We start from the raw sequence: 12,781 nt of genomic DNA, 5'->3' as shown, positions 1-12,781 counted from the left end.
CAGAAGATGTCAAACTGGTGTCTGAGTTGGATGTTATTTGGGAGGTCAGTGTGGAGTTGATGGACTGAATGGCCTGTTTCCACACGATAGAGTTTCTACGATTCTAAAATTAGAATCACTACTCGTGCAGAATATTGTAATAGTATTGTTGAGAAAGTATATCACTAAAGGAAAAGATAACAGAGAAAAATACTTAGAATTTGAATAGATATGTTTAAAATTTCAACTAGAATAACTTCAGAATAATTCTCTTTTAGTTTGTGGATCCCTGCCAATTAACTTGATACTGAAGCAAAAGGACTTTCATCAGGTCAGCAGAAGCTTTAGCTATTACATCTAATAATCATGATAGGTTATTGCAAAGATCATACTTTATTTATTAGAAAGCTACATCAAGTAAGTACTGTTATGAACTTAACTAACCATCTGCAACACACACAGAATGCTAACTCTATTCAAGATCACCTGACGAAGGAGCCATGCTCCAAAAGCTAGTGCTTCCAAATAAGCCTGTTGGACTATAACCTGGTGTTGTGTGATTTTTAACTCTATTCAAGAGGATTTTCAAACAAATAAGTCATCATTAATGAGGTCAGGCCAATTTCTGCGTGGACACACAGCTCTAAGTAAATGAAGCACATTGTTAAGTTAACCATGGATTAGGTCATGGAGATTTCACCAGATGTATCATGTTTGTTACCAATAAGTTTATAAATTGGGGTAAACACCCATATCATCCAATTGTCACAAACTCAACCAATATGCAGGAAAATCCCATACGTACCAGTGAAGAAAACTGACAAAATTACTATCCACTTTCATTTGAATTATCCTGGTCTACTGGGTGGATTATAAACAAAGGGAGGAGTGGGGGCATCCTAAAAACAGCAAACTTTGTTTTAACTGGCACCTTATCAACCAATACTCTCCATAAACTGGCAAAAATTACATACCGTGCTGAGTATTTATGTTGTAAATAAAGTATAAGTCATGTATATACACCCTGCATTATGTTTCAATTACTTATTGTGTTTTTATAGCGATTTTATGAGATGTGTTGATGTCTCGAAGCTTTGCTTAGTCAGAGTCTACTGCAGATATGCGTACCTCTTGATTATCCAGAATATTTGATCAACCAGCACATTCCTGGTCCCATAGGTACTGATTAATAATTAGTTTGCTGTATCATGTATTGTACGCAGTACTACACAGCAGTGTTGTTGCAATCTTGTGAAACATTTAAGAAAAAACGTGTAGCCAATACATTTCTAAATACCTGTTTCATGATTAACATAGCATGCTTCTGCATGGTCTTATCCAAATGGTAATCTCACTGTACATCAATTTTTGTGAAACAAAATCAGTAAGTGGGATATTTAAATTTACTGACATACCACAGTAACCTTCATAATCTCCTTTCCAGCTTACAACTTTCAAATGGGATTAGGAACAAATTAATATGAATACAAATATGTAGTGTCATATTTTAACCTGAGTCATAATAAATGTAAAGTCACGGTAAAACCTGAAAGAATGGTTAGACACTGATTTAATACATCAAAGAGAAATTTTTAAAAACATCCATGCCAGCTTGACATTTAACTTACTGGAAATTTGAAATTCTACGACAATGGTTTGACCATCTTCAAATATTATCACAAATTTCAAACAACACATTAATGATACAATGCTTAGAGACATATCAGTGCACACAACTAAACAGCAAAGCCAGGAGAAAAAATAATACAGGGATATACTGTTTTCAAAGCTTCTTTTTGCAATTACTGCCAAGATACACAATCTAAAAGAGCAACATTAAAACATTCATACTTACAGCTGCTGCAAAATTTAAAACTCGATTTAAGAAAGGGGATTTTATTTTGTCCAATTCATTCAAAGGAACAGTTTATTTCAGTAGCATGACTTGAAAAATTATATATGGCACAATTAATGTCTCCAATTCTTGATTTTCCCACAGTGATATTTTTTCCCATCCTTTCTGACAGTCTTTGATGGGGTAACAATTTGTCAGGATTGAGCACCCTCATGTGCAAGTGGTTCATGCGCAGGCCTTACACTCAGCTCAGTTAGGCAGCATCCGAGGAGCAGGAGAATTGACATTTCAAGCATAAGCTCTTCCTAATGAAGGGCTTATGCTAGAAAAGTCAATTCACCTGCTCCTCTGGTGCTGCCTGACTGGTTGTGTTTTTCCAGCCCCACACTCTTGACTCTGATCTCCAGCATCTGTCGTCCTCACTTTCTCCCAGCTCAGCTCAGTTGGGAATTCTGTTGACTTAGATTCTAATAAAAGTCTCACATGTAATGTTATCTTTGTTTCTTTCTCCACAGATGCTGCCAGACCTACTCAGTTTCTGAATATAGAGGTCAGGCAGCAATTGTAAGGAAAAACAGGATTAATAGGCTTAATTTTTCGACAGGTCTTGGAACACTATAGTTCAGACAATGCTTAGTGATGGACTTGTCTATATAGTACCTGTGACTGTCCTTGAACTCTTAAACACTACAATCCTCTGATGTTCCCAATCAATTCAGTAGCCTCTCACTCCCCAATCACATCCTGAAAACTGTTGAGACCCCAATGTGGCAGCCAACTATGCAATATCTTGAATGTTGCAGTTCTGGAGAAAAATTATTGCAATTTTTGTTAGCTTTACTGCCTGCCTATCTCTATGGAACAGACTGTTCATTCCCATGGCACATGGAATAAAAGGGTTTTCTCTCTACTGCCCAAACTGAAAGATCAGGTGCTGTTCCATGATATACTGAACTTAATTTGAACAGCATAGAACACAAAGGACAAAGATATCAGAGGTGGAATGAGGTAGAAAAATGACAGGCAACTAGAAGCTCAGGGTCACACTTACAAACTGAACAGAGTTCAATGTACATGTTAGTCACTCCAAAGAAAAAGGTTCAATAATAAGTGGCAAATATAGTACATTAAATAGTTCGTAATATCTGTAAGTCACTGTATCACATGACATGGAAGTAATGTTTGGGTTTTTGAGCAATGATAAGGGAGAAGTAGAAGGACCATTGTTACATCTCCTAGACAGGGAAGGTGGCAGAGGAAAGGAAGGGGATGTTTGGAATGATTGAAAGTAGACTTGTGTTACAATTGCTTCAGAAGTCTCCAAGGAAAAAGGGGAGGAAAGGTTTGATGATGGCTTTACGTTGGAGATGGCAGAAGTGGTTGAGGATATTTCATTTAAAATGGAGCCTGGTGAAGTAGTAGATCCTACAGACGGAGGCAGGCCCTTCAGCCCAAACTGGTCCATGCCCACCAAAATGTCCATGTTCGCTCACACCATTTCCACGCACTTGGCCCATATCATTCTAAATCCATGTATTTGTCCAAATGCCTTTTAAATGCTGTTAATGTACCCATCTCAACCACTTCCACTGGCAGCTCATTCCATGTGCATACGACCCTCCGTAAAAAAACGTTGCCCCTCAGGTTCCCTTTTATTCTTTCCCCTCCAACCTTAAACAGGTACTCTCCTGTCTTCAATTCCTCAAACCCAGGAAAAAGACTGAGTGCATTCATCCTATCCATGCCTCTCATGATTTTATACACTATTGTAAGATTCTGCCTCAGTCTCCTTTCCTCTAAAGAGAAAGCTTGTCCAACCTCTCCTTATAAGTCAGAGCCTTGAGTCCTGGCAACCTTTTTGTAAATTTCTTCTGCACTTTTTCCCAATTTAATAATATCCCTCCTATAGCAAGGTGACCAAAACTGCTCACAATACTCCGTGTGCAGCCTCACCAACGTTCTGTACAACTGCAACATAACTTCCCAACTTTATACTCAATGTCATGACTGATGAAGGCCAGTGTGTCAAAAGCCTTCTTCAATGCCCAGTCTACCAATAACTCACTTTCAGAGAACCGTGCACCTAAACTCCAAGGTCCCTCTATTCTACGACATTTGTTAAGGCCCTACCATGAAGGTCAGGTATAAGGGAAAACCCTACTGTGGTTCTGGGAAGGTGGTGAAGGGAGGAATGGTGGGGTATCCTTTGTTGAAAAAGAGAAAGGAAGACACATTGCATACTGCTATAGTATGCCAAATCTACACACCCACGGTCATCCAGAAACATTTGAGGTGAAATAAAGAAAACAAAAGCTTATGAGTAGAAAGACTAGAGGAGAATAGACTGTACAGGTGTAAAACAAGACAAAGGAAATTAGGAAAGCAAAGAGAAGAACATTGGGAAATAAATTCAAGGAAAACAAAGATATTTTATGAATTACATGAAGAACAGGGGAATGACTAAGGAAAGGATCAGGCCTATCAGAAATGTACAAAAGTACAAAGCAGATTGAACCACTGTATTCACAAAGGAGAACAGTAATGCAGAAATTCTAGTTAAACAGGAGTGCAAAGTAATAAATTCAAGAAGCATAATGCAAAATTATAGAGGAACTAACTTCCTTAAAGCTGAATGGATTGTATCCCAGTCAGGGAGGAAATAGCTGATGCTCAAAACATCGTCTTCTAATCCTCACAAGATACATGCAAGGTACGAGATGACTGGAGGTCTTCAACATTGTATAATTATTTTATACAAGAGATAGACTGAGCAATTATCAGCCAGTACGTATGACTTTGCAGGCAGGTAAATTATAAGAATTATTCTTGCAAACAGGAGAAGTTGTCATTTCAAACCACTTGGATCAATTGGAAATAGGCAACATGGTTTTATAAAGAAAGATCTCATGTCACTGACTTTCTTGATTTTTTTGAAGTACTAACAAGGAGGATTCATGAGGGTAATGCTACGGATGTTGTCTACATGAATTTCAGTAAAGCATTTGACAAGGTCTCTCAGCCTATGGGATACAGGAGAATGTGATAAATCAGATCCAAAATTGACTTAGTGACAGGAAAGAATGAATAATGGTCAACAAATTTACGAATTGAAATCTGTTCCAGTGACATTCCACAGGGTTCAGTGTTAGATTCCTTGCTGTTTCTTGTATACTGCTGGTCCTGCTACAATGCAGTAGTTCTGTTCTCATGCAACCCTGTGTTATAATAAAAGCACATAATAGCATCATTTAAACTAATGGAATCCAGTTATAAACAAGACACCTTTAAAAGTTCAAGCTTGAGAAACAGTGTCACAAATTCATCAATTGTGTTATTGCAAATTCACATTAACGAAATGCGTATTACAGGAGAATGACCTGAATACTAATAATTTAGGCTTGAATGTAGGAAACATGATTTCAAAACGGATTGATTCAATCTCGCCAAGAGTGAGGCAATGCACAAGGACAGCAAAGAAAGCTAGGCATGAGATAGAAAGGGGGAAAAAAAGCAGTAATACAAATTTTGTAATTGCTCTGGACAGTGTACAGAATGAATTTACAAGAATGTTGCCAGGGCTTAAAAATTGCAGCTGTGGGGAAAGCTTAGACAGTCTGGGTTGCTTAGAACAGAGGAAACAATAGGGAACTTAATTGAGGTGTACAAAATTACAACAACCCTGGATAGAGCAGACAGGAAAGACCTGCTTTCCTGAACAGTGAGGTCAACAACCAGGAGGCACAGGCTTAAGCTAACTGGTTGAAGTCTCAGAAGGACACAATAAAAACTTTTGCACCCAGCCAACGAAATGATTCTGGAATTCCCTGCCCTGTTTGGTGGAGAAGCAAAACCCTCAACTGATTGAAAGTAACTTGTATCTGCAGCTGAAGTGCGAGGCTATGGAACACATGTTGTAATGTAGGATTACAAGACGACAGCTAGTATGCTTTTTCCAGCTGGTGCTGAGAAAATAGACTGAATGCCCTTCTTTTGTGCTATAATTTTCCTATGGTTCTATGGAAAGCAGCATAATAAGAACAGGTGTGATACACAGAGAAACTGGAAAAATGAAACAATGGAAGAAACATTAATTTCATAGCTATTAATCAATAGCTAATCTCCAGAAACGGAATCAGAGCAGTCAAGGATCAGAAATGATAGAGGTAAACCACGTGATGGCAAGGTAAGTGTGGAAGAAGGAAGCAAAGTTGATGAAATATATCAATCTAGGCAAAAAGAGCATATCGCACCAATATAATAATCCATGTAGCAGAAAAAGAGAGTGGCAACCTGACTAGGACTTGAACAAAGAATATCACTCATGTACAACAGACTACTTAAGTGGAGCTCTCTGTGTTCGAGGTAGCATATGAGCATGGATAAAGAATTGCCTACCTAATAAAAGACAGAGTTGGGATAAGGGGAGCACTTTAAAAAATGGCAACCTGTAACTACTGGTGTGCCACAGAGGGCCACAATTATTTACAATATAGATTAATGAGCTTGATAAGGAAAGTGAATGTCATATTGCCACATTCGCAGACAACACAAAAATAGGTGGTCAGGTGAGTGGTGAGGATGGCATCAATAGTCAGCAGAGGGATAGAGACAGATTAATTGGAGTGGACAGAAATATTTAGAGGAAGTTCATCAAATGTAAGAATTAAAAATCACACAACACCAGGTTATAGTCCAACAGGTTTACTTGGAAGCATTAGTTTTCGAAGCGCAGCTTCTTCATCGGGTGGTTGTGAAGTAGGACCATAAGAAACAGAATTTATAGCAAAGGATTACAGTGATTCATTGAGCAAACCTAGATTGTTAAGTCTTTCATCTTTTAGAATGGATTTGCTGGTTTTGGTTCTTTAATATGTAAATCCCAGAACTTCTTTTCAGTCACATTCTCAAGATAATTTAACGTTTTACACGAAAAGGTGACATCTCAGCTCCGACAATGCTTTAAAGGCGTGAGTCAGACTGGCTCTATTTCCAAAGTGGAGTTTACAAATATTATATGGATTCACTGCCTGCATTAACTGCTTACAGTTTCTGCATTTTGTGAGCAAGATACAACATATCTGCAAATACAAATCCACCCCATAAACTTAAAATGTATGTCTGGCAGGACAGACAGAGTGAGTGCATGTGAGAGTGTGTGTGTTTGCGTGTGTGTAAGCTTGTGATGGGGCAAAAGCCTGTGAGAGGGTGAGAGTACGTGAGGTGTATGTGCACGTATCAGAGAGTGTCTGCGTGAGAGAGCGAGACAGTGACAGAGTGAATGAGAGAGTGAGTAAGACAGAGTGAAAGAGTGAGAGAGAGTGAGGGTGAGTGAGTGAGGGAGAGCGAGAGCGAGGAAACTGTTTCAGTTCCAGGAACTGGATCTGTTAAAATTTTAATTTCTGGAAGAGTGAATATTTAAGTTCTTGATTTAATCTGGGTTTTTTTTGTATATTTGTTCAAAACTTGGAAACTCCTAACTTCCTGCCCAGTATCATTGGAGATCTTTGAGTGCCCAGAAAGATAGTGTAAATAGAATCAGAGAAAGCTGGCAATACTCAGTATGCTGCAGTGAGGTCACCTATAGTGTGACATGAACCCAAGGTCTTGGTTGAGGCCATCCTAATGGGTACCATACTTGGCTATCAGCCTCTGCTTGGCCACTTTGCACTGTTGCCTGTCTCAAAGTCTGGCTTGGAGGATGGTCACCCGAAGGTCTGAGGCCAAATGTCCCTGACTGCTGATGTGCTCCCCGACTGGAAGGGAATACCCCTGCCTGGTGATTGTTGTGTGGTGTCTATTCATCCATTGTCGTAGCATCTACTCGGTCTCACCAGAATACCATGCCTCGGGGTATCCTTGCCTGCAGGTATGAAATAGACAATGCAGGCAGAGTCACATGAGTACCTGTCATGCACAGTAAGCCTGCCAGTCACCTTGCCATTATCATATTGGCTTGTGGTTTGGTTGGACCTCCCTCAATAGACATCGGGGTTTACAGCTAGGTCACAGATTCTAGCCTGTGAGGTGTTTTTGTCTGATGTATTTTGGCACTAAAGAGTTCCACTATGTCTGCATTACAAAATTAATGTAGCAATAATTCACCAGACAGAGTTCACATCATTTTGTTAACAATAAAATGGGACTGAATGTGAGTAAACAGCGAATAAGGAGCATGTTGGAGTTACAAATCTATTCTGACCATTTCAACCACATTCTCATCTAGCCACAGACCTTTCAAGCCCAAAATGCAGTTATCTGCTTTCCATCTTTTTTAGTTCAATGTTCCAGTAAGACTATCATATTGATGACTCATTTGCATTGTCCCTCTAGGAAGGAGAAGTTAGCCCAAATTATGTTCATCACACCAAATGCTTAAAATCATTGTGGACTTAATCTGCAATAGAGACATTTTCTGATGAAAGTTCATTCTAAAATATTAGTTATGCATCCTTATTAATAAATACTGCTATACCTGTTGAGTATTGCCAGCTTTCTCTGATTCTATTTACACTATCTTTCTGGGTACTTAAAGATCTCCAATGATACTGGACAGGAAGCTAGGAGTTTCCAAGTTTTGAACAAATATACAAAAAAAAATCAAGAACTTAAATATTCACTCTTCCAGAAATTAAAATTTTAACAGATCTAGTACCTGGAACTGAAAGAGTCCTTACTTTTGCTTTCCTTTTTTTTTAAAATTCACAAACACCAAAGGTTGATGCACAAAGCTCCAAGTCCATTTAAACTACAATTAGAATATAACTACTAACTTAATTAATGTATTTTAACTTTACACATTTCCTTTGATAATTCTACACAGTGTTTCCAGTCGCTCATTGTAATAACTTAGTGAGGGTCCAGATAATTTTATTTTCTTGTTGTTTAATTGTATTACTCCATCTGAGGAATACAGATTATTTCATAGCTTTCAAATATCAACAATTTAAATAGTTTACCTCAGAAATAACAAAAGTGAAGAGCATTTCTTTACATTATTTGAACAATATTGTCAACTGGTTACATTATTATGAAAGTAAAAGACTGCTTGCCAGATAAAGAAGAACCTGTTCTCTTTCCAAATCAGTGTGGAACATGTGGAAGGCCAGACATGTCAGATAACCAATGATGGTGCTGTGGTGTGTGGGATATAGAGATTAGGGGTGCTGGCTATTTTGATGCAAATAAAAATCTCCAGGAATTAATTCAACTACACTTGGCAACCCAGGTTGGAACAAAGCCAAGTTTATTGATCTTGATATTAATCATGAGACAAAGAGACTGTTGAGGGTACAAACTTACTTATACATTCTTTAGGTCTTTAATATTCAGACAAAGGGTTTAAAAAAGAACTTCAGTAGACTACATAATAAGTTCAATATAACAATGTATGAACATTTTCTTCAGAGACTTCCCACAATGGGATTCTTCTCTAGCCTTAAGTTCCAATAGAAGTCCTAACACGACACACAAATTGTAATTTGTATGATCCACAACTTTTTTAGGAGGTTTGCCAAAAACAAACTGAACTTTCTCATCTGGAGATGCTTTTGTTGCTCAAATGTATTACACGTAACCAACTATTGCCCCACTGGCTTCCACTTTCCTTTGCAAAACTCTCTCTTTTGGGCAGGTTTGCAACACGAAATAAAATACAATGGAGCTGCATGATTTGCTTACAATATTAATGGATCTGGCTTTTGGATATTTCTCAATCAAATTCCACTGCATTCTCCAAGTTAACTGATTATTAGGAATTTGTAAATGCCATCCGCAGCAGTGAGTCAAGGAAACACCCACAGCCTGCATACAGGAAGCATCAATTTGGGAACAAGAACAGAAAAACTCAAAGCTCAGAATGATAAGAAAATCATATTTAAAAAGTTCCAAATTCACCTGATCAATCGCTGAATCGAAGAATGACAGTCACCCTACAGTCAACAGCATATCATCATTGCAAAAATCAAAAGGACGGAGAGGAAAATACTTTACAACCTTGTGGTCTAAACTATTAATCTTCAAAATTTATTGGCCCTGTCTAGAATATTCTTCACCCATAACATGTGCATTAAACTATTTGTCTTTTGTATTTCAGAATCATAACTGTGTTTACATTTGGGGTTTTAAAGGAGCATGGTTTAAGTTGCATATATTACAAATCCTTTCTTTTCATTGTTCTTGTTAAAGCTAAGTGTGTTATATCAAATTCATTATTTTTCTGTTACCAGGTGTGAATTACTTTTGGCCTGAGTAGCAGTTAGCAGCTAAGATGGTCACTTTTGGTTGTCTTGTTAGGATTTCATAAATTTTGTGACAGCTTATGAAACAGAGTGGCATAATTGTTGGCACACTCTTTCCATAGCGTCACAGTCAGAGTCAGACAGCAGGGAAACTAACCCTTCAGGCCACTCGTCCATCTTGACCAAGTTTCTCAAACTAAATTAGTCCCACGTGTCTGTTTCTACCATATTCTTCTATACCATTCTATTCATGTACCTATCCAAATGTCTTTTAAACATGTACCACTTTCTCTGGCAATTCATTCCACAAACAAACCATGCTGTGTGTGGAAGAACTTGCCCCTCAGGTCATTTTTAAATCTTTCTCCTCTCACCTTAAAAATATGCCCCCTAGTTTTGAACACACCCACATCAGTGAAAGGCTTTTGCTACTCACTTTATCTACGCCCCTCACAAATTTATAAATCTTTATAAAGATAACCCCTCAACTTCCCAGTGAACTAAGTCCCAACTCATCCACCTTCTCCTTATAACTCAAACTCTCCAAACTCAGGAACATCCTGAGAAATCTTTTCTAAACCTTCTCTAATTAATAATATCCTTCCGATAGCAGGGTGACCAGAAATGTAAACAGTACTCCAAAAGTGGCCTCACCAACATCCCTAAAACCTCAATACAACATCCAAATTCTATACTAATTGGTTTGTGCAATGAAGTCAAGTTTGCTAAATGTCCTTTTAACCAACCTGTCTACTTCTAATGCAAATTTCAAAGAACCATGTACATGAACCCCTCAGTCTCTCAATAAGGCAACACTACCCAAGGCCCTACCATTAACTATATAAGTCCTGCCCTGTTTGTTTTACCAAAATGCAATACCTCACATTTATCCAAATTAAACACCATCTGCGACTCCTTAGCCCATTGGCTCAAATGATCAGGATTTCTTTGTAATCTCAGATAATCTTCTTCACTGTCATTCATTGGTGTAATCTGCAAATTTAGAAACCATGCCTGCTAAATTCTCATGAAAATCTTTCACATAAACAACAAACAACAGGTCACAGAACACCACTGGTCACAGTCCTCCAGTCCAAAAAACTTCCTTTCACTACCACCACCCTCTGTCTTCTATCTTCAAGCCAAGTTTGCACTCAATTGGCAAGCTGGCCTGAATCCCATGTTATCTAACTTTAATTAGTATACCATACAGAACCTTATCAAAGTGATAAAGAAGGCATATGACAATTCTGCCTTTATTGATAAGGGCATTAAGGGCAAGAGTACAGTTAGCTTGATTAGGCCACACTTAGAGAATTGTGTTCAATTCTGGTTGCCACACTACAGAAAGGATGTGAAGGCTTTGGAGAGTGCAGAAGAGGTTTATCAGGATGCTGCATGAATTAGAGGGCATGAGCTATAAGGAGCGACTAGACAGATGAAGATCATTTTCTCTGGAGTGGTGAAGGCTGAAGACTGACAGAAGTCAATACAATTATGAAAGGCATAGATAGGGTTGACAATCAGAATCTTTTTCCCAGAGTTGAAATGTCTAATACTAGACAGAAATGTCTAATACTACATTAAAGGTGAGTGAGGAAACATTCAAAGGAGACATGAGGGGCAAGTTTTTCTTTTTTCATGTAGGTGCCAGGAACATGTGGCCTGGGCTACTGATGGAGACAGATATGGGAAAGGTGCTTAAAGAAGCTTTTAGATAAGCACATGAATAAGCAAGGAATGGAGGGATGTGGATTATGGGGAGGCAGAAGAGATTAGTTTAATTTGGTGTCATGTTCACCAAATTGTGGGCTGAAGGGCCCGTTCTTGCGCAGTACTGTTCTACGTTTTAAAGGCTTGAACTAAAGTCCAAGTAGACAAAGTCTACCATTCTGCCGTCAATCATTTTGGTTAGGTCTTCAAAAAACGCAAACAAGTTCCTGAGACATGATTTTGTTAAGTCAAGATATTGCAGTTAAACACTTCAATCTCCAACCTGAAGGATATACTCCGAAAACACATATGAATTATAGAATCAGATATGCGCAATATGTCCAATATATCAAACCCAAATTCCTCAAAATCACACTGTGATATCTATTTAAATAATATTAAAGTTATTAACTAGCAAGCCAACACAATCAAGACTGACTGCATAAAACACTGAAAGCAAACATGGAGTAACACAAGTATAGGTCATGTATAGGTATTGGTCATAGTTCCAAAGTTGAACTTGAAGTAATAAATGCTGTTGTCAAAGCATAATACACCAAAAAAAATTTAAGAGTACTAAGACAGTCAAAACTATAAAATCCTGAAGACCAGCCCAAGTACAATAACAAAAATTTACAAAAAAATTTGTTGACTAAATAGTTAAGATGTGACCCCTCATACACACAGATGTATGGGATAGAAAAACACCTTTAAACCCATTGTATCAGCATTGGTCAAAAATATCCACTAAACTATTCAAATCCCATTTTCAAACACTTGGCCCATAGCCCTGTGTGCCTTAGCATCACAAGTACACATGCAAATACTTCTGAAATCTCATGAGGGTTTCTGACTTGGCCACCTTTACAGGCAATGAGTTCCAGAATTCCACTATCCTCTGAGTGCACAAAGCTTCTCCTCAAATTTCTTTGAAACCTTCTGCCCCTTGCCTTAAATCCAAACCCCCAAACATTGATCTTTGTATCAAAGGGAAAGG

General features: G+C 38.1%; 1 protein-coding gene across 3 annotated transcripts in view; it reads right to left on the bottom strand.

The window, feature by feature from the left end:
• The window catches only part of sdk1a (sidekick cell adhesion molecule 1a), a 903,166-nt gene that overhangs the window by 665,372 nt on the left and 225,013 nt on the right, over positions 1–12,781 (bottom strand). The gene's annotated exons all lie outside the window — the stretch shown is intronic.

The sequence above is a fragment of the Chiloscyllium punctatum genome, chromosome 40, assembly GCF_047496795.1.
Source record: "Chiloscyllium punctatum isolate Juve2018m chromosome 40, sChiPun1.3, whole genome shotgun sequence".
In the NCBI taxonomy this organism is placed as follows: domain Eukaryota; kingdom Metazoa; phylum Chordata; class Chondrichthyes; order Orectolobiformes; family Hemiscylliidae; genus Chiloscyllium; species Chiloscyllium punctatum.
This window is presented reverse-complemented; position numbering and strand designations above follow the sequence as displayed.